The sequence below is a fragment of the Pagrus pagrus genome, assembly GCF_965226575.1.
Source record: "Pagrus pagrus genome assembly, chromosome: 23".
NCBI lineage: Eukaryota > Metazoa > Chordata > Actinopteri > Spariformes > Sparidae > Pagrus > Pagrus pagrus.
In genome coordinates, this window is record NC_140205.1 from 6,076,849 (window position 1) to 6,097,898 (window position 21,050).

The 21,050-nt window shown below is 42.3% G+C and overlaps 1 long non-coding RNA gene across 2 annotated transcripts; it reads left to right on the top strand.

Annotated features, from left to right (window-relative positions):
• The first annotated feature begins 2,101 nt into the window (after positions 1-2,101).
• Positions 2,102-4,024, top strand: LOC311252516. Of its 2 annotated transcripts, none has more exons than XR_014621536.1 (3): positions 2,102-2,153; positions 2,855-2,901; positions 3,363-4,024. It is a non-coding gene; the product is annotated as an uncharacterized lncRNA (long non-coding RNA). The 2 variants fall into 2 exon arrangements; XR_014621537.1 differs by having other exon boundaries at positions 2,112-2,161.
• The last annotated feature ends 17,026 nt before the right edge of the window (positions 4,025-21,050 follow it).

Below are 21,050 nucleotides of genomic sequence, written 5' to 3' on the forward strand. Positions count from 1 at the left end.
AAGCATCTGAAAGGGATTTAACGTTGAAATGTACCAACTACATTACATTTTCTAATCCCCACTTAATTTAATATGTTAAACACAACTTCTGGTTAGACTTTCAGAACAAAGGCTTTGCAGTCAAGGTCCAAGAACAGACAATGTTCTTGTCAGATTTATATTTATAGCTTTATTTTGTAGAGTTATTGGACATTGAAGTGGACCATGTAACACAGATGAAGCTCTGCTAAGTGAACGTTCCTAGCGTTCTGTTTTCCAAAGATCCTATATTCACCAGCTCAATATACCCTCTAAATATGACACATCCGGAAAGACCTTTCAAAGGGTTTGATTTTCTCAGCAATGTTTCTTCTCTAGGTCAAATGTTCAACATACGTTTCCTTGGGTTCATATGTTGAAGTCACCCACTCACCATTTACAGCCTACTGATGTTATCCTCTCTGCCCTCACATTTGACTTACAACATTTATATCTCCACAGATTCTTACATTGAAACAACATTTGAAAAAAGTCTATTCCCTTTCCGACCTTAACACATAGAAGACGCCAGCAGTTTTATAGATTCCCTGCCTGAAAAGGGCTCAAATTGCAGGAACTTTGCAGCCTGTGATCATGTTTGTGACAGCAACCCAGAAAACACATGTCCTGCGCGATAACACTTGTTCACCTGTGTTCGAAGAGTGATGGAGTGCTCTTCTCGCTGTTGTCTCTCTTCCAGCAGGGACACCAAATGCTTTTTATCAGCCCGGTGCTAGCAGCAGAGACGTCAGTGACGAGCACTCCAGCCCTAAAGGCTCACGTGGGGGGAAGCCAAGTGGTCAGGGAGCTTCATGCAGCTCCGGCTCGGTTTCCATTTATACCATCTCTTGCATATTTAGGCCCAGGTTGATATAGTGACAGTTGACATATTAATCTCCATGCCTGGATGCTGCAGGGGACTGCATTATGTAGCAGGAGCAGGGGACTGTACAGAGCCCATTTACAGTGATGGCAGGAAAGCATCACAAATGAGTCAAGGGTGTGTTTTCAGGCGATATTTCAAACATTATATACAAGAACTCATCAAAACGAACCAAATGCTAGCTGTCTCAAAGGTGGTGGCATTTCTGCACATTTTAATGGTTGTAGTGCTGTAGCGAGTCTTCATTTGTCCCCCAGGTTGTTTGCAAGCACTGCAGACTCTAAGAAATCTAAGTCGGTGTGAGCTGTTGAATCATTCATGGCTGAGGGCGATCACATAGTTTTCTCCTTTACCCAAGGGTTCAGGGACGGAGCAGGGTGGTTTTTGAAAGTGAGACCGAGCCTGATCCCTTCCTCGCTGGCAGGCTTGAAATTGCTGGCCTTTTAGCTGGCAGCCGACAGTTCCTTAGCACCTAATAGCTGCAAATAAAGCTTGTATACATTGTCGGGTGTCCTTGATTTAGCTGTGACAGGCGGTGTTGCTGTGGAGATTTCAATTTTAATGCTTTTTTAAAAACTTTTTACATGGATATACATTGAGTGTATCCCCACATGGCTGATGGTGTCGCACTTGTTGGATACGGAGAAGGAGGCTATACTTTCAAAAGCTTCTTATTTATAAAGTAGTTTCAGCGCAGGCTTGCAGCGAACACACAAGTGTAAAGTGTAAACACAATAACAGTTGTTAAAAGTCAGAATCTGAAGGCTATGGCCATGCTTTGGTACAGAAATCTGAAAATCATGGTGGCATTTTCTCCTTCCTTTTCTGTCTACAAACAGGAAATTGTGCATAACAGCCGTTTTTGGGTGAAGAATGGGACTGGACAGGCTGATAATCAATAATAAAATGATAAAACATTGGTCGTTTATGTTTCTGCAAACCACTAATACGTTCACATTTGTAAACGTCATGATTCAGTGTCTTGTTCTTGTGTTCTTTTATTATGCCCTCTGTCATGATTCAGTGTCTTCTTGTTTGTCCTGTGTTATTTTGATATTATGCCCTCATGTGTCTCTTCTTGCTTTTCAGTTCCTCCTGTGTGTTTTTCCCTCCCAGTGCTTTTCCGCTCGTTTCCTCACCTGTTCCTGATCCCCTCGTTAGTGTCTGTGCATATAGTCTTTGTTCTCCCTCATGTGTTTGTCAGTTCATTCTGTGATGTTCCCTGTTACGCCGTCCTTCTTCCGTGTCCTGTGTAAGTCTGTGAGTTCTGTGTTGTTTAATGTTACTCTGTCTTGGTCCTTCTTCCCCTGTGTTGCCTCCCAACATTTCTTCCCAGTGTTTCCTCCAGTGTTTCCTGTGCCTTCCGTTTTGGTTTCTGAGTTTGGTTTCTTGTTTTTTGTTTGATTTGAACTTTGTAGTTGCTACTTTGTTTTTGGTCCTGGTGACTCATTTTTGGTTTCTCCTGGTTTGTATAGATTTCTGGTGTTTTGTATTTTCAGCTTTTATTTTATTAAAGCTCGCTTTTCTTTCTACCTATCCTGCCTCCTGTGTGTTGTCTGCGTTTGGGTCCTCTTCTCTTGTGACAAAATGTAACATGATGTACCATGTTGACATTTGAGGGGGTGGTGGTGGAGTCACAGGCAAGACTTTAGTTTCAACATTTGTAAGTAGGGCTCCAGACTAACTTTTTACACTGGTTGCACTGGTGTGCCTAAATTTTTCATTTTGGTGTACCAGCACATAATTTAGTTGCTCCAGATAATACATTTTCATTTCCTAACAAATATGTAAATGATTAACAGGAATAAAGGCGCTGATAAATGTTTTTACTTTTATGAATCGCAGCGCATGCAAAAAATTGTGATAACCTCAAAGATATTTTTCTTTGATCAGACCTGTGAAATTTTGGGCACGCCAGTGAGATTAATGAGCAGTTTTTGTCACACATCACAGATTATCGGGAGTAATTGGGACAAAAACAGTCGCACCCTGGAGCCCTGGTAAGTGTGAAACCACTGGAAACTTTTAAAGGAGGGACCACAGCGATTCAACACTTGTAAACGTGACTTTGGGACAAGTCCCAGCCAATTTTGTGGCAACCAAAAACGTATAATTTGATGGCAAGTAAGGATCTCTCTATCCATGTTTGTGGTGACAAAACTAGTTGTTTTTACCTAGACCTTGGGCATCTACAATCACGTTTGTGTCTTCGAAAGCAGGTATCTTATGCCAAAAAATGATCTTTTCCTAATCCTAAGCAAGTGGTTTTTTTTTTTTTGTGCCTATACCTAGCAAAATGGGATATTCCACATGTATCATTCCATATCGATTTACAATGAAGGCAAGACTTTTTTTAATGAAGCAAGAACGTTGGCGTTGGATGCACATAAGTCACGGGACATCAGCTGAGTGCGGCAAAATCATTGGCTGTCACCATTTTTCATTCATTTGATCCCCACAGATCCCACCACCTTCCATGCAGTCGCCCAAACCAGCCAGTAGGAGAAGCTAGTGCGGCAACGCTGACACGATCCCTCACTGGCTTCCCACCCACAAAGACTGACGTAAATGAAACCACAGGAGTTTTGCTTCTGTTTGAGTTGAGTGCTGAGTGCCCCTCTACAGTTACTTAGACTGTTTCACGCTCTTAATGAAATATTTTTGAGTTTCTTTAATCAGAATGTAAAACTTTGATTTGATCACAGCTCATAAAAATGTACCCATTTTAACCAAGGCACACAGTAATTCCTGTGCTGCTCTACTGTGACGGCTGTTCAAATCATTATTTAATGCAACATGCTCACAAAATCATCTCACAGCGTAATAGGAACTGTGTTGTGTATAGTTCTGTTGTATTTGCATGCAAAGTGAGCAATCGCTGAACGTACTGAAGGAAAAATACGTCGGTTTCTTAACTTTTGTGACTACACAGTGGACTCTGTGGCATACAGGTCGAATATTGTTTTGGGAAAACTTTAACTTCTTAGTTCAAAGTGTAACACATGACCTTTCAAAGCAAATGAAGTTGCTTTGTTGTGGAAAGTACATCTAGAAATAGATGATGGAAAGAGGAAACGGCTATGGCTTGTAGGAAGAATAAAAATAAAGATTCGTTCTGGATAAGTCAGCATTATTTGTATTATGTTTCAAACTTTTTGATGTTTGTTTTCGTCTTAAATGGAACAAAAGTTCTACTAACAATATTAATGGCCGAAGTTCCTGATTCTAGAAAGTTTGGATTCAGACGCTGTCCAAACTGACACTGTTAATAGGTCTCAGCAGGGCCGCGACGCTTTATTCCCCCAAATGCAAACAACTCTTGCATTGGATGATTGGTCATTTGAGTTTTTCGATGCTTTACTCATTAATTCATGCCCTGTAACACTAGAAATGACCAGCCACCCACCGCACGCTTTGTTTGGAAGACTCCTTTGTCAGCTATTGGGGGATGAGTGAGCCCACTGGGATCCATTAACAATGACATTACAGAAAAAGCTGCACACTGCAAGCTCTCAAAACTTCAGTTTGGGCTGAGAAAAAGAGGTTCGTGTGGATTCCTTCGTACCCAGCAGAGTCTGATGTCAGAAAATGTAAATACAGTTGGCTTATTAGTACGTTGTATCAGATGATTTTTTCCTGGTTTCTGGTGTCTGCGCTCAGCCAGAAGAAATTAATGAACAGTTGAAGTCTGAAATCTGGAACACAGACACAGCACTGCTGCTGTTTTGACAGATATTAACTTGAATAACCCGAAAACATTTCTGTCCGTCTCTTTTGCAGTTCATGAATTTCAGTGACTGAGCACCATACATGATTCATCCTGACACACATTTAGACATGAGGGCAGGTGCAAGGGCAGCCAACATGTTTCTTTGAGTCCAGTTTTTGCTCTTTTTAATTACTGCCATCACGAGTTCTGAGCAAGTTTGTGTTAGCTCTGACTTTCTTAATTCCCAAACTTCCTCGCTGTGGCGACTCACTGTGTTCCACTGTCAGTGCCAAACCCAAAATAGTCGCCAATGTCCTTTTCAAGTGGAGCGTCAGAGGTGAGGTAAACTGGTGTGACAAAAAACTGAAACAACAGACATGTGGAATTATTTCTTTCAGGAGCTGCTCTGAAGTCACTTTGCATTGACTTAATCACACATTGTGCTGCTATAAACTCTCAAATTCACAGGAAAAGGGCAAGGCTGACATCTTTCACCCTATTCAGGAGGATATTTGGCTTGGTATTATCAGCAAATGAAGAAGAGAAGGAGTTACTTTGACTTTTATTACTGCTAACATTTATCTCATTTTGTGACCGTTATATTTCTCTGTAGGGACACTCATAAAATCTTTGTCCAGGCAGCTGGCCCATAACGTTGTGTCTATTAAATCAAAGTTTGTAGGAACATTTCCCAGATTCTGTGTAAAATAGCTCTTATACTGAAGCATATGGTGCCTTTGATACAGGAAGACAAGGCCTGGCTTCATGGATGACAGCAGCAGATGCTTGTTTTATGGCGGCAGAGAGGGCACGACAGTTTTATGGTGAGGTTTGTTATACTGCCCGCAAAGTTAACAGGTAGAAGTTGATTTAGATGAATGGCAAGAATATATCTTCATATAGAAAAAAGAGCTCTCAGTAGGGTGTTATTAACCTCATAGCATTATGGCTCTTCAGTCCAGACTGAAATATTACTATTGGATGGATTGCCATAAAAGTGTGTACAGACCTTCAGGGTGCCCACCCCTGACTTTTCCTCCAGCAATGCCAGAAGAATTACTCATTTTGTTCTTTTTTTTTTTTTGGTTAAAGTCCTGACGACTGTTACAGCACGAGTAGTATTGTTAAAACGATTTTCTCTGAGGTCCAGAGGAGCATAATCATCTATCGTGTCTCTACTATTTCATATTAGATAAGTCCACCTTCTTTTTGTTGTCTGGCAACCAATCAAAGTGATATATGGCAACTTGTTACTGAGACAGTATTTATGGCACCCAGAGGGCAAACTACTGTACACAGACTTTGGTGATCTCTGGATGTCTCGTCTATGACATTAAAAGTCTTAAGAGGATGAAGCCTATGGACTTTATGGTTTCACTTGGTGTTCCTCTAGCACCACAATTAGGGTTTGATTTGTAGTTTCGTGTGAAATGTCTCGAAGGGACAACTATGGCACTTTAAATGACAGAATGAGTTGTACTAACTATTTCAAGATTTTGTCACACATTAGGGCGTGTGGCCAAATAATTACACTGTAAGGCCATTCATGGCAGCCACAGCTAGACACATTTGTTGTGTTAATAATTAAATGTAAGCATGGATTTGGATATTGGTAGAATGAGACACAGCTGTTTTTTTTATTTTAGTAGAATTTCTTTTTTCGTGTGAATATTTTAAAGAAAAATGACCATTTTTAGCAAATACACCGCCCGATTTCTTCAATGGCTCCAAGGTCATTTGAGCCATCGACTCAAAATCAATGGCCAAATGTCCTGTTATACTGGTAGAATGAGACGCAGCTGTTTTTATTGGATTTTAGTGGAATTTCTTTTCTTCATGAATATATTAAAATATTCACCAAAAATACCAATTAAACCAGAACCCATTGGGAACTGCTGTGTCTCGACCATGTTTGGGAGAAATTTCGAGTCAATCGGTCCAAAGACCTGGAAGCTATTGAAAAAATCGCCATCGGTTTTCATGAAAAATGGCACCCTTTCACTAAAATATTCACCAAAAATACAGATTCAACCCAAATCCAATGGGGACTGCTGTGTCTCGTTCAGCCAGTATAGGACCACGTTTGGGAGCGATTTCGAGTCAATCGGTCAAACGACCTGGAAGCTATTGAAGAAATTGTCTGAGATTTTTCATTAAAAAGGCGACTTTTTTCATTAAAATATTCACCAAAAATCCAAATTCCACCCGAATCCAATGCAGACTGCTGTGTCTCGTTCAGCCAGTATAGGGCCACATCTGGGAGAAATTTCGAGTCAATCGGTCCAAAGACCTGGAAGCTATTGAAAAAATCGCCCGACGTTTTCATGAAAAAGGCGACTTTTTTCATTAAAATATTCACCAAAAATACAAATTTTACTAAAAATCAATAAAAACTGCTGGCCTTTCTTTCGCCAATATGGACAACATTTGTGTGCAATTTCGAGTCAATCGGTCAAAAGACGACCGTAACCCTAACCCTAGCCCCATAACCCTAACCCTAGCCCGTAACCCTAACCCTAACCCTAACCCTAGCCCCAGCCTTAAGCCAGCCTCATGAAACATTGTCCCTCTCACTAAAATATTCACCAAAAATCCAAATTCCACCCGAATCCAATGCGGACTGCTGTGTCTCGTTCAGCCAGTATAGGGCCACATCTGGGAGAAATTTCGAGTCAATCGGTCCAAAGACCTGGAAGCTATTGAAAAAATCGCCCGACGTTTTCATGAAAAAGGCGACTTTTTTCATTAAAATATTCACCAAAAATCCAAATTCCACCCGAATCCAATGCGGACTGCTGTGTCTCGTTCAGCCAGTATAGGGCCACATCTGGGAGAAATTTCGAGTCAATCGGTCCAAAGACCTGGAAGCTATTGAAAAAATCGTCCGATGTTTTCATGAAAAAGGCGACTTTTTTCATTAAAATATTCACCAAAAATCCAAATTTTACTAAAAATCAATAAAAACTGCTGGTCTTTCTTTCGCCAGTATGGAGAACATTTGTGTTCAATTTCGAGTCAATCGGTCAAAAGACGACCGTAACCCTAACCCTAGCCCCATAACCCTAACCCTAGCCCCGTAACCCTAACCCTAACCCTAACCCTAGCCCCAGCCTTAAGCCAGCCTCATGAAACATTGTCCCTCTCACTAAAATATTCACCAAAAATCCAAATTCCACCCGAATCCAATGCGGACTGCTGTGTCTCGTTCAGCCAGTATAGGGCCACATCTGGGAGAAATTTCGAGTCAATCGGTCCAAAGACCTGGAAGCTATTGAAAAAATCGCCCGACGTTTTCATGAAAAAGGCGACTTTTTTCATTAAAATATTCACCAAAAATCCAAATTCCACCCGAATCCAATGCGGACTGCTGTGTCTCGTTCAGCCAGTATAGGGCCACATCTGGGAGAAATTTCGAGTCAATCGGTCCAAAGACCTGGAAGCTATTGAAAAAATCGCCCGACGTTTTCATGAAAAAGGCGACTTTTTTCATTAAAATATTCACCAAAAATCCAAATTTCACTAAAAATCAAATATAACTGCTGGTCTTTCTTTCGCCAGTATGGAGAACATTTGTGTTCAATTTCGAGTCAATCGGTCAAAAGACGACCGTAACCCTAACCCTAGCCCCATAACCCTAACCCTAGCCCCGTAACCCTAACCCTAACCCTAACCCTAACCCTAGCCCCAGCCTTAAGCCAGCCTCATGAAACATTGTCCCCCTCACTAAAATATTCACCAAAAATCCAAATTCCACCCGAATCCAATGCGGACTGCTGTGTCTCGTTCAGCCAGTATAGGGCCACATCTGGGAGAAATTTCGAGTCAATCGGTCCAAAGACCTGGAAGCTATTGAAAAAATCGCCCGATGTTTTCATGAAAAAGGCGACTTTTTTCATTAAAATATTCACCAAAAATCCAAATTTCACTAAAAATCAATAAAAACTGCTGGTCTTTCTTTCGCCAGTATGGAGAACATTTGTGTTCAATTTCGAGTCAATCGGTCAAAAGACGACCGTAACCCTAACCCTAGCCCCATAACCCTAACCCTAGCCCCGTAACCCTAACCCTAGCCCCAGCCTTAAGCCAGCCTCATGAAACATTGTCCCTGTCACTAAAATATTCACCAAAAATCCAAATTCCACCCGAATCCAATGCGGACTGCTGTGTCTCGTTCAGCCAGTATAGGGCCACATCTGGGAGAAATTTCGAGTCAATCGGTCCAAAGACCTGGAAGCTATTGAAAAAATCGCCCGATGTTTTCATGAAAAAGGCGACTTTTTTCATTAAAATATTCACCAAAAATCCAAATTTCACTAAAAATCAATAAAAACTGCTGGTCTTTCTTTCGCCAGTATGGAGAACATTTGTGTTCAATTTCGAGTCAATCGGTCAAAAGACGACCGTAACCCTAACCCTAGCCCCATAACCCTAACCCTAGCCCCGTAACCCTAACCCTAGCCCCAGCCTTAAGCCAGCCTCATGAAACATTGTCCCTGTCACTAAAATATTCACCAAAAATCCAAATTCCACCCGAATCCAATGCGGACTGCTGTGTCTCGTTCAGCCAGTATAGGGCCACATCTGGGAGAAATTTCGAGTCAATCGGTCCAAAGACCTGGAAGCTATTGAAAAAATCGCCCGACGTTTTCATGAAAAAGGCGACTTTTTTCATTAAAATATTCACCAAAAATCCAAATTCCACCCGAATCCAATGCGGACTGCTGTGTCTCGTTCAGCCAGTATAGGGCCACATCTGGGAGAAATTTCGAGTCAATCGGTCCAAAGACCTGGAAGCTATTGAAAAAATCGCCCGACGTTTTCATGAAAAAGGCGACTTTTTTCATTAAAATATTCACCAAAAATCCAAATTTCACTAAAAATCAATAAAAACTGCTGGTCTTTCTTTCGCCAGTATGGAGAACATTTGTGTTCAATTTCGAGTCAATCGGTCAAAAGACGACCGTAACCCTAACCCTAGCCCCATAACCCTAACCCTAGCCCCGTAACCCTAACCCTAACCCTAACCCTAGCCCCAGCCTTAAGCCAGCCTCATGAAACATTGTCCCTCTCACTAAAATATTCACCAAAAATCCAAATTCCACCCGAATCCAATGCGGACTGCTGTGTCTCGTTCAGCCAGTATAGGGCCACATCTGGGAGAAATTTCGAGTCAATCGGTCCAAAGACCTGGAAGCTATTGAAAAAATCGCCCGACGTTTTCATGAAAAAGGCGACTTTTTTCATTAAAATATTCACCAAAAATCCAAATTCCACCCGAATCCAATGCGGACTGCTGTGTCTCGTTCAACCAGTATAGGGCCACATCTGGGAGAAATTTTGAGTCAATCGGTCCAAAGACCTGGAAGCTATTGAAAAAATCGCCCGACGTTTTCATGAAAAAGGCGACTTTTTTCATTAAAATATTCACCAAAAATCCAAATTCCACCCGAATCCAATGCGGACTGCTGTGTCTCGTTCAGCCAGTATAGGGCCACATCTGGGAGAAATTTCGAGTCAATCGGTCCAAAGACCTGGAAGCTATTGAAAAAATCGCCCGACGTTTTCATGAAAAAGGCGACTTTTTTCATTAAAATATTCACCAAAAATCCAAATTTCACTAAAAATCAATAAAAACTGCTGGTCTTTCTTTCGCCAGTATGGAGAACATTTGTGTTCAATTTCGAGTCAATCGGTCAAAAGACGACCGTAACCCTAACCCTAGCCCCATAACCCTAACCCTAGCCCCGTAACCCTAACCCTAACCCTAGCCCCAGCCTTAAGCCAGCCTCATGAAACATTGTCCCCCTCACTAAAATATTCACCAAAAATCCAAATTCCACCCGAATCCAATGCGGACTGCTGTGTCTCGTTCAGCCAGTATAGGGCCACATCTGGGAGAAATTTCGAGTCAATCGGTCCAAAGACCTGGAAGCTATTGAAAAAATCGCCCGACGTTTTCATGAAAAAGGCGACTTTTTTCATTAAAATATTCACCAAAAATCCAAATTCCACCCGAATCCAATGCGGACTGCTGTGTCTCGTTCAGCCAGTATAGGGCCACATCTGGGAGAAATTTCGAGTCAATCGGTCCAAAGACCTGGAAGCTATTGACAAAATCGCCCGACGTTTTCATGAAAAAGGCGACTTTTTTCATTAAAATATTCACCAAAAATCCAAATTTCACTAAAAATCAATAAAAACTGCTGGTCTTTCTTTCGCCAGTATGGAGAACATTTGTGTTCAATTTCGAGTCAATCGGTCAAAAGACGACCGTAACCCTAACCCTAGCCCCATAACCCTAACCCTAGCCCCGTAACCCTAACCCTAACCCTAACCCTAACCCTAGCCCCAGCCTTAAGCCAGCCTCATGAAACATTGTCCCCCTCACTAAAATATTCACCAAAAATCCAAATTCCACCCGAATCCAATGCGGACTGCTGTGTCTCGTTCAGCCAGTATAGGGCCACATCTGGGAGAAATTTCGAGTCAATCGGTCCAAAGACCTGGAAGCTATTGAAAAAATCGCCCGATGTTTTCATGAAAAAGGCGACTTTTTTCATTAAAATATTCACCAAAAATCCAAATTCCACCCGAATCCAATGCGGACTGCTGTGTCTCGTTCAGCCAGTATAGGGCCACATCTGGGAGAAATTTCGAGTCAATCGGTCCAAAGACCTGGAAGCTATTGAAAAAATCGCCCGACGTTTTCATGAAAAAGGCGACTTTTTTCATTAAAATATTCACCAAAAATCCAAATTCCACCCGAATCCAATGCGGACTGCTGTGTCTCGTTCAGCCAGTATAGGGCCACATCTGGGAGAAATTTCGAGTCAATCGGTCCAAAGACCTGGAAGCTATTGACAAAATCGCCCGACGTTTTCATGAAAAAGGCGACTTTTTTCATTAAAATATTCACCAAAAATCCAAATTTCACTAAAAATCAATAAAAACTGCTGGTCTTTCTTTCGCCAGTATGGAGAACATTTGTGTTCAATTTCGAGTCAATCGGTCAAAAGACGACCGTAACCCTAACCCTAGCCCCATAACCCTAACCCTAGCCCCGTAACCCTAACCCTAACCCTAACCCTAGCCCCAGCCTTAAGCCAGCCTCATGAAACATTGTCCCCCTCACTAAAATATTCACCAAAAATCCAAATTCCACCCGAATCCAATGCGGACTGCTGTGTCTCGTTCAGCCAGTATAGGGCCACATCTGGGAGAAATTTCGAGTCAATCGGTCCAAAGACCTGGAAGCTATTGAAAAAATCGCCCGATGTTTTCATGAAAAAGGCGACTTTTTTCATTAAAATATTCACCAAAAATCCAAATTTCACTAAAAATCAATAAAAACTGCTGGTCTTTCTTTCGCCAGTATGGAGAACATTTGTGTTCAATTTCGAGTCAATCGGTCAAAAGACGACCGTAACCCTAACCCTAGCCCCATAACCCTAACCCTAGCCCCGTAACCCTAACCCTAACCCTAACCCTAGCCCCAGCCTTAAGCCAGCCTCATGAAACATTGTCCCTCTCACTAAAATATTCACCAAAAATCCAAATTCCACCCGAATCCAATGCGGACTGCTGTGTCTCGTTCAGCCAGTATAGGGCCACATCTGGGAGAAATTTCGAGTCAATCGGTCCAAAGACCTGGAAGCTATTGAAAAAATCGCCCGACGTTTTCATGAAAAAGGCGACTTTTTTCATTAAAATATTCACCAAAAATCCAAATTCCACCCGAATCCAATGCGGACTGCTGTGTCTCGTTCAGCCAGTATAGGGCCACAGCTGGGAGAAATTTCGAGTCAATCGGTCCAAAGACCTGGAAGCTATTGAAAAAATCGCCCGACGTTTTCATGAAAAAGGCGACTTTTTTCATTAAAATATTCACCAAAAATCCAAATTCCACCCGAATCCAATGCGGACTGCTGTGTCTCGTTCAGCCAGTATAGGGCCACATCTGGGAGAAATTTCGAGTCAATCGGTCCAAAGACCTGGAAGCTATTGAAAAAATCGCCCGATGTTTTCATGAAAAAGGCGACTTTTTTCATTAAAATATTCACCAAAAATCCAAATTTCACTAAAAATCAATAAAAACTGCTGGTCTTTCTTTCGCCAGTATGGAGAACATTTGTGTTCAATTTCGAGTCAATCGGTCAAAAGACGACCGTAACCCTAACCCTAGCCCCATAACCCTAACCCTAGCCCCGTAACCCTAACCCTAGCCCCAGCCTTAAGCCAGCCTCATGAAACATTGTCCCTGTCACTAAAATATTCACCAAAAATCCAAATTCCACCCGAATCCAATGCGGACTGCTGTGTCTCGTTCAGCCAGTATAGGGCCACATCTGGGAGAAATTTCGAGTCAATCGGTCCAAAGACCTGGAAGCTATTGAAAAAATCGCCCGATGTTTTCATGAAAAAGGCGACTTTTTTCATTAAAATATTCACCAAAAATCCAAATTTCACTAAAAATCAATAAAAACTGCTGGTCTTTCTTTCGCCAGTATGGAGAACATTTGTGTTCAATTTCGAGTCAATCGGTCAAAAGACGACCGTAACCCTAACCCTAGCCCCATAACCCTAACCCTAGCCCCGTAACCCTAACCCTAACCCTAACCCTAGCCCCAGCCTTAAGCCAGCCTCATGAAACATTGTCCCTGTCACTAAAATATTCACCAAAAATCCAAATTCCACCCGAATCCAATGCGGACTGCTGTGTCTCGTTCAGCCAGTATAGGGCCACATCTGGGAGAAATTTCGAGTCAATCGGTCCAAAGACCTGGAAGCTATTGAAAAAATCGCCCGATGTTTTCATGAAAAAGGCGACTTTTTTCATTAAAATATTCACCAAAAATCCAAATTTCACTAAAAATCAATAAAAACTGCTGGTCTTTCTTTCGCCAGTATGGAGAACATTTGTGTTCAATTTCGAGTCAATCGGTCAAAAGACGACCGTAACCCTAACCCTAGCCCCATAACCCTAACCCTAGCCCCGTAACCCTAACCCTAACCCTAGCCCCAGCCTTAAGCCAGCCTCATGAAACATTGTCCCTGTCACTAAAATATTCACCAAAAATCCAAATTCCACCCGAATCCAATGCGGACTGCTGTGTCTCGTTCAGCCAGTATAGGGCCACATCTGGGAGAAATTTCGAGTCAATCGGTCCAAAGACCTGGAAGCTATTGAAAAAATCGCCCGACGTTTTCATGAAAAAGGCGACTTTTTTCATTAAAATATTCACCAAAAATCCAAATTCCACCCGAATCCAATGCGGACTGCTGTGTCTCGTTCAGCCAGTATAGGGCCACATCTGGGAGAAATTTCGAGTCAATCGGTCCAAAGACCTGGAAGCTATTGAAAAAATCGCCCGACGTTTTCATGAAAAAGGCGACTTTTTTCATTAAAATATTCACCAAAAATCCAAATTTCACTAAAAATCAATAAAAACTGCTGGTCTTTCTTTCGCCAGTATGGAGAACATTTGTGTTCAATTTCGAGTCAATCGGTCAAAAGACGACCGTAACCCTAACCCTAGCCCCATAACCCTAACCCTAGCCCCGTAACCCTAACCCTAACCCTAACCCTAGCCCCAGCCTTAAGCCAGCCTCATGAAACATTGTCCCTCTCACTAAAATATTCACCAAAAATCCAAATTCCACCCGAATCCAATGCGGACTGCTGTGTCTCGTTCAGCCAGTATAGGGCCACATCTGGGAGAAATTTCGAGTCAATCGGTCCAAAGACCTGGAAGCTATTGAAAAAATCGCCCGACGTTTTCATGAAAAAGGCGACTTTTTTCATTAAAATATTCACCAAAAATCCAAATTCCACCCGAATCCAATGCGGACTGCTGTGTCTCGTTCAACCAGTATAGGGCCACATCTGGGAGAAATTTTGAGTCAATCGGTCCAAAGACCTGGAAGCTATTGAAAAAATCGCCCGACGTTTTCATGAAAAAGGCGACTTTTTTCATTAAAATATTCACCAAAAATCCAAATTCCACCCGAATCCAATGCGGACTGCTGTGTCTCGTTCAGCCAGTATAGGGCCACATCTGGGAGAAATTTCGAGTCAATCGGTCCAAAGACCTGGAAGCTATTGAAAAAATCGCCCGACGTTTTCATGAAAAAGGCGACTTTTTTCATTAAAATATTCACCAAAAATCCAAATTTCACTAAAAATCAATAAAAACTGCTGGTCTTTCTTTCGCCAGTATGGAGAACATTTGTGTTCAATTTCGAGTCAATCGGTCAAAAGACGACCGTAACCCTAACCCTAGCCCCATAACCCTAACCCTAGCCCCGTAACCCTAACCCTAACCCTAGCCCCAGCCTTAAGCCAGCCTCATGAAACATTGTCCCCCTCACTAAAATATTCACCAAAAATCCAAATTCCACCCGAATCCAATGCGGACTGCTGTGTCTCGTTCAGCCAGTATAGGGCCACATCTGGGAGAAATTTCGAGTCAATCGGTCCAAAGACCTGGAAGCTATTGAAAAAATCGCCCGATGTTTTCATGAAAAAGGCGACTTTTTTCATTAAAATATTCACCAAAAATCCAAATTTCACTAAAAATCAATAAAAACTGCTGGTCTTTCTTTCGCCAGTATGGAGAACATTTGTGTTCAATTTCGAGTCAATCGGTCAAAAGACGACCGTAACCCTAACCCTAGCCCCATAACCCTAACCCTAGCCCCGTAACCCTAACCCTAGCCCCAGCCTTAAGCCAGCCTCATGAAACATTGTCCCTGTCACTAAAATATTCACCAAAAATCCAAATTCCACCCGAATCCAATGCGGACTGCTGTGTCTCGTTCAGCCAGTATAGGGCCACATCTGGGAGAAATTTCGAGTCAATCGGTCCAAAGACCTGGAAGCTATTGAAAAAATCGCCCGATGTTTTCATGAAAAAGGCGACTTTTTTCATTAAAATATTCACCAAAAATCCAAATTTCACTAAAAATCAATAAAAACTGCTGGTCTTTCTTTCGCCAGTATGGAGAACATTTGTGTTCAATTTCGAGTCAATCGGTCAAAAGACGACCGTAACCCTAACCCTAGCCCCATAACCCTAACCCTAGCCCCGTAACCCTAACCCTAACCCTAACCCTAGCCCCAGCCTTAAGCCAGCCTCATGAAACATTGTCCCTGTCACTAAAATATTCACCAAAAATCCAAATTCCACCCGAATCCAATGCGGACTGCTGTGTCTCGTTCAGCCAGTATAGGGCCACATCTGGGAGAAATTTCGAGTCAATCGGTCCAAAGACCTGGAAGCTATTGAAAAAATCGCCCGATGTTTTCATGAAAAAGGCGACTTTTTTCATTAAAATATTCACCAAAAATCCAAATTCCACCCGAATCCAATGCGGACTGCTGTGTCTCGTTCAGCCAGTATAGGGCCACATCTGGGAGAAATTTCGAGTCAATCGGTCCAAAGACCTGGAAGCTATTGAAAAAATCGCCCGACGTTTTCATGAAAAAGGCGACTTTTTTCATTAAAATATTCACCAAAAATCCAAATTTCACTAAAAATCAATAAAAACTGCTGGTCTTTCTTTCGCCAGTATGGAGAACATTTGTGTTCAATTTCGAGTCAATCGGTCAAAAGACGACCGTAACCCTAACCCTAGCCCCATAACCCTAACCCTAGCCCCGTAACCCTAACCCTAACCCTAACCCTAGCCCCAGCCTTAAGCCAGCCTCATGAAACATTGTCCCTCTCACTAAAATATTCACCAAAAATCCAAATTCCACCCGAATCCAATGCGGACTGCTGTGTCTCGTTCAGCCAGTATAGGGCCACATCTGGGAGAAATTTCGAGTCAATCGGTCCAAAGACCTGGAAGCTATTGAAAAAATCGCCCGACGTTTTCATGAAAAAGGCGACTTTTTTCATTAAAATATTCACCAAAAATCCAAATTCCACCCGAATCCAATGCGGACTGCTGTGTCTCGTTCAGCCAGTATAGGGCCACATCTGGGAGAAATTTCGAGTCAATCGGTCCAAAGACCTGGAAGCTATTGAAAAAATCGCCCGACGTTTTCATGAAAAAGGCGACTTTTTTCATTAAAATATTCACCAAAAATCCAAATTCCACCCGAATCCAATGCGGACTGCTGTGTCTCGTTCAGCCAGTATAGGGCCACATCTGGGAGAAATTTCGAGTCAATCGGTCCAAAGACCTGGAAGCTATTGAAAAAATCGCCCGACGTTTTCATGAAAAAGGCGACTTTTTTCATTAAAATATTCACCAAAAATCCAAATTTCACTAAAAATCAATAAAAACTGCTGGTCTTTCTTTCGCCAGTATGGAGAACATTTGTGTTCAATTTCGAGTCAATCGGTCAAAAGACGACCGTAACCCTAACCCTAGCCCCATAACCCTAACCCTAGCCCCGTAACCCTAACCCTAACCCTAGCCCCAGCCTTAAGCCAGCCTCATGAAACATTGTCCCCCTCACTAAAATATTCACCAAAAATCCAAATTCCACCCGAATCCAATGCGGACTGCTGTGTCTCGTTCAGCCAGTATAGGGCCACATCTGGGAGAAATTTCGAGTCAATCGGTCCAAAGACCTGGAAGCTATTGAAAAAATCGCCCGATGTTTTCATGAAAAAGGTGACTTTTTTCATTAAAATATTCACCAAAAATCCAAATTTCACTAAAAATCAATAAAAACTGCTGGTCTTTCTTTCGCCAGTATGGAGAACATTTGTGTTCAATTTCGAGTCAATCGGTCAAAAGACGACCGTAACCCTAACCCTAGCCCCATAACCCTAACCCTAGCCCCGTAACCCTAACCCTAGCCCCAGCCTTAAGCCAGCCTCATGAAACATTGTCCCTGTCACTAAAATATTCACCAAAAATCCAAATTCCACCCGAATCCAATGCGGACTGCTGTGTCTCGTTCAGCCAGTATAGGGCCACATCTGGGAGAAATTTCGAGTCAATCGGTCCAAAGACCTGGAAGCTATTGAAAAAATCGCCCGATGTTTTCATGAAAAAGGCGACTTTTTTCATTAAAATATTCACCAAAAATCCAAATTTCACTAAAAATCAATAAAAACTGCTGGTCTTTCTTTCGCCAGTATGGAGAACATTTGTGTTCAATTTCGAGTCAATCGGTCAAAAGACGACCGTAACCCTAACCCTAGCCCCATAACCCTAACCCTAGCCCCGTAACCCTAACCCTAACCCTAACCCTAGCCCCAGCCTTAAGCCAGCCTCATGAAACATTGTCCCTGTCACTAAAATATTCACCAAAAATCCAAATTCCACCCGAATCCAATGCGGACTGCTGTGTCTCGTTCAGCCAGTATAGGGCCACATCTGGGAGAAATTTCGAGTCAATCGGTCCAAAGACCTGGAAGCTATTGAAAAAATCGCCCGATGTTTTCATGAAAAAGGCGACTTTTTTCATTAAAATATTCACCAAAAATCCAAATTTCACTAAAAATCAATAAAAACTGCTGGTCTTTCTTTCGCCAGTATGGAGAACATTTGTGTTCAATTTCGAGTCAATCGGTCAAAAGACGACCGTAACCCTAACCCTAGCCCCATAACCCTAACCCTAGCCCCGTAACCCTAACCCTAACCCTAGCCCCAGCCTTAAGCCAGCCTCATGAAACATTGTCCCTCTCACTAAAATATTCACCAAAAATCCAAATTCCACCCGAATCCAATGCGGACTGCTGTGTCTCGTTCAGCCAGTATAGGGCCACATCTGGGAGAAATTTCGAGTCAATCGGTCCAAAGACCTGGAAGCTATTGAAAAAATCGCCCGACGTTTTCATGAAAAAGGCGACTTTTTTCATTAAAATATTCACCAAAAATCCAAATTCCACCCGAATCCAATGCGGACTGCTGTGTCTCGTTCAGCCAGTATAGGGCCACATCTGGGAGAAATTTCGAGTCAATCGGTCCAAAGACCTGGAAGCTATTGAAAAAATCGCCCGACGTTTTCATGAAAAAGGCGACTTTTTTCATTAAAATATTCACCAAAAATCCAAATTTCACTAAAAATCAATAATAACTGCTGGTCTTTCTTTCGCCAGTATGGAGAACATTTGTGTTCAATTTCGAGTCAATCGGTCAAAAGACGACCGTAACCCTAACCCTAGCCCCATAACCCTAACCCTAGCCCCGTAACCCTAACCCTAGCCCCAGCCTTAAGCCAGCCTCATGAAACATTGTCCCTGTCACTAAAATATTCACCAAAAATCCAAATTCCACCCGAATCCAATGCGGACTGCTGTGTCTCGTTCAGCCAGTATAGGGCCACATCTGGGAGAAATTTCGAGTCAATCGGTCCAAAGACCTGGAAGCTATTGAAAAAATCGCCCGATGTTTTCATGAAAAAGGCGACTTTTTTCATTAAAATATTCACCAAAAATCCAAATTTCACTAAAAATCAATAAAAACTGCTGGTCTTTCTTTCGCCAGTATGGAGAACATTTGTGTTCAATTTCGAGTCAATCGGTCAAAAGACGACCGTAACCCTAACCCTAGCCCCATAACCCTAACCCTAGCCCCGTAACCCTAACCCTAACCCTAACCCTAGCCCCAGCCTTAAGCCAGCCTCATGAAACATTGTCCCTCTCACTAAAATATTCACCAAAAATCCAAATTCCACCCGAATCCAATGCGGACTGCTGTGTCTCGTTCAGCCAGTATAGGGCCACATCTGGGAGAAATTTCGAGTCAATCGGTCCAAAGACCTGGAAGCTATTGAAAAAATCGCCCGATGTTTTCATGAAAAAGGCGACTTTTTTCATTAAAATATTCACCAAAAATCCAAATTTCACTAAAAATCAATAAAAACTGCTGGTCTTTCTTTCGCCAGTATGGAGAACATTTGTGTTCAATTTCGAGTCAATCGGTCAAAAGACGACCGTAACCCTAACCCTAGCCCCATAACCCTAACCCTAGCCCCGTAACCCTAACCCTAACCCTAACCCTAGCCCCAGCCTTAAGCCAGCCTCATGAAACATTGTCCCTCTCACTAAAATATTCACCAAAAATCCAAATTCCACCCGAATCCAATGCGGACTGCTGTGTCTCGTTCAGCCAGTATAGGGCCACATCTGGGAGAAATTTCGAGTCAATCGGTCCAAAGACCTGGAAGCTATTGAAAAAATCGCCCGACGTTTTCATGAAAAAGGCGACTTTTTTCATTAAAATATTCACCAAAAATCCAAATTCCACCCGAATCCAATGCGGACTGCTGTGTCTCGTTCAGCCAGTATAGGGCCACATCTGGGAGAAATTTCGAGTCAATCGGTCCAAAGACCTGGAAGCTATTGAAAAAATCGCCCGATGTTTTCATGAAAAAGGCGACTTTTTTCATTAAAATATTCACCAAAAATCCAAATTTCACTAAAAATCAATAAAAACTGCTGGTCTTTCTTTCGCCAGTATGGAGAACATTTGTGTTCAATTTCGAGTCAATCGGTCAAAAGACGACCGTAACCCTAACCCTAGCCCCATAACCCTAACCCTAGCCCCGTAACCCTAACCCTAACCCTAACCCTAGCCCCAGCCTTAAGCCAGCCTCATGAAACATTGTCCCTGTCACTAAAATATTCACCAAAAATCCAAATTCCACCCGAATCCAATGCGGACTGCTGTGTCTCGTTCAGCCAGTATAGGGCCACATCTGGGAGAAATTTCGAGTCAATCGGTCCAAAGACCTGGAAGCTATTGAAAAAATCGCCCGACGTTTTCATGAAAAAGGCGACTTTTTTCATTAAAATATTCACCAAAAATCCAAATTCCACCCGAATCCAATGCGGACTGCTGTGTCTCGTTCAGCCAGTATAGGGCCACATCTGGGAGAAATTTCGAGTCAATCGGTCCAAAGACCTGGAAGCTATTGAAAAAATCGCCCGACGTTTTCATGAAAAAGGCGACTTTTTTCATTAAAATATTCACCAAAAATCCAAATTTCACTAAAAATCAATAAAAACTGCTGGTCTTTCTTTCGCCAGTATGGAGAACATTTGTGTTCAATTTCGAGTCAATCGGTCAAAAGACGACCGTAACCCTAACCCTAGCCCCATAACCCTAACCCTAGCCCCGTAACCCTAACCCTAACCCTAACCCTAGCCCCAGCCTTAAGCCAGCCTCATGAAACATTGTCCCTCTCACTAAAATATTCACCAAAAATCCAAATTCCACCCGAATCCAATGCGGACTGCTGTGTCTCGTTCAGCCAGTATAGGGCCACATCTGGGAGAAATTTCGAGTCAATCGGTCCAAAGACCTGGAAGCTATTGAAAAAATTGCCCGACGTTTTCATGAAAAAGGCGACTTTTTTCATTAAAATATTCACCAAAAATCCAAATTTCACTAAAAATCAATAAAAACTGCTGGTCTTTCTTTCGCCAGTATGGAGAACATTTGTGTTCAATTTCGAGTCAATCGGTCAAAAGACGA